Source organism: Penaeus vannamei, chromosome 28 (genome assembly GCF_042767895.1).
Source record: "Penaeus vannamei isolate JL-2024 chromosome 28, ASM4276789v1, whole genome shotgun sequence".
Lineage (NCBI taxonomy): Eukaryota > Metazoa > Arthropoda > Malacostraca > Decapoda > Penaeidae > Penaeus > Penaeus vannamei.
This window is the reverse complement of record NC_091576.1, coordinates 23,496,155-23,498,509: the sequence shown is the minus strand read 5'-3', so window position 1 is coordinate 23,498,509 and position 2,355 is coordinate 23,496,155.

Sequence of the window (2,355 nt, the reverse complement as noted above, 5' to 3'; positions counted from 1 at the left end):
GCCTCAAGTGCTGTATAGCATGAATACCTAATATCTCCATAATCTACTTCCCATAATAAATATGGATAATGGCTGACAAAAGTCTGCTCATGAATGTTAGTCTTATAAAATAAGAATGCCGAGACCTGCATTTTGAGACATAAACCATTCAATGTGTAAATCGATTTCACATAATAATTTTTGATGTTTTTGATGACAGGAGAGCCTTTCCACCAATTAGCACCACTCAAATAATACATGTACTTTGGTTAGAAAAAAAAAAAAAAAAAAAAAATGTTCTTATTTAATAATGTGAGAACTAAAAACACAAAACACTGCATAAACATTATATGAAAGAGAGGAATACTGTTTACGTTACATTTTAAAGCATGAACATTAAAAGCATCAGATCCATTTTGCATATGATTAGAACGCTGAGCAGTCTACGTTACAAACCAACTTGGAACGATACTTTGAAAATCTGGTGTTGAAATAGGATTCGGTTGTAGAGGATAATCCGGCTGGTTGGTAAGTAATTTCCATGAACATTTTCATATACCCCTTTCTATCTTTCTATCCTAAAGCTTTGTAATGTTATGGATTTAATATATGCATTTGGTCCTAAGATAAAAAGGCAAAAACAGAAAAACACCAATGAAAAATAGGACAATTACATATTTTTGATACATAATACCAAAGACTACAATGGAATAATAACCAAGTTCAGACCCATTGGAGATATCCTCATTCACAGTACATTATAAGAAAGATACAATTGCTAAAATTTCCATGCTTTTCCTTTTTAAGAGTTACTCAACACTAACTACATAATAGAGATTATTTGTGCAAAGACCACATATGTGACCCAGTCTCTAATCTGGCTACAACTCTAAAACTAGCATTAAATGGGAATATAGCTAGAAAATGCTATCCAAACCCACTACTCTAACTGTTGAGAAAAAAGAGAAGAGAAGAGACTAGACGAGGCGAGATGAAATGAGTCTAGACAAGACTAGACGAGAGAGAGAGAGAGAGAGAGAATGAATTAATATAAAATCTGAAGCAAGTAAACAAGGTAAATTCATAACTCATTTTTACCTTGAGTACAAAAGTGGAATTACCGCATGTCCATTACTCAATATTGGTTTCTTTTTCTTGTTCATTCCTGCTAAACATCACAACCTTCAGAAATGAGTATGTTCATTACACACAAACATTGGATTGGAAAGGCACAAAGTGTAATGTAATTAGTGCTATATGTATCTGGATGGCTTGAACCGACAAGAAAATGTGACTACAGTTGAATACTTATGAATGAATGCATGGATAGAAAGATGAATATGAGAGTGCATGGATCTGAATGGATCAGAAGATCTGAACATGAGAGGGACTGAAAAAGTAGAATCACATATTGCATTTATATATCTGGATGAATGGATGGTGGCTGTATGATAGCCTGATCAATGACGAACAATTGAATTTCTGAATCACTGAATTCACATAAATACTGTCTCACTGATACTATACATATAATGCTTAATATATACCCTCATTATCTGTCAAAATATTTGCCGTCACATCATGTACATTAAAATTCCCATACTATCAGTGAAGAACAAGTGAATGCATGTTATCAGAAAACACATTGAATACTGAATCTCATTAACAATATACATAGTATGCTTAATATATGAACTCATAACCCATCAAAAAATCTACATCTTCAGGAATATCATACCTTCCGTACTCGTTACTACTCAACACAAACAGAGAAGTAGCTGAAATATATCTGGGAGAATCTGAACAGCGAAACAGCATGCCAGACACAGAGAATTCCTTACAATTATCACAATTATAATCATCCACTGTTCTGTAGACCCATTCTTCAAATGAGAGCAGCAGTCTAATATAGGCAACAGATTCTTGCATATTACTTCAAAAATTAACTTTTAAAGAATGCAAAATAGCATAGGATGGTCTGAAGTGCTACAGCATTAATTCTCACATTCTATGCAAAGTCAAGTCTAAATTCTGTAAGAAAAAGATTATAACAAGAACTGAATGGAAGTTTCTGCTTGTCCTTAATCCATTTAACATTTTCACACTAACACAGAAACCCCATCATTATACTAAACTGGATGCATGTTCTACACACATAAACTCTTAATCTGAGAAGACTGCACAAAAAAAAAAAAAAAAAAAAAAAAAAAAAAAATATATATATATATATATATATATATATATATATATATATATATATATATATATATATATATATATATATATATATATATATATATATATATATATATATATAATCATAATGATTTTCAGCACACAGAACATGGACATATACAGCTAAAGAAATTAATCACA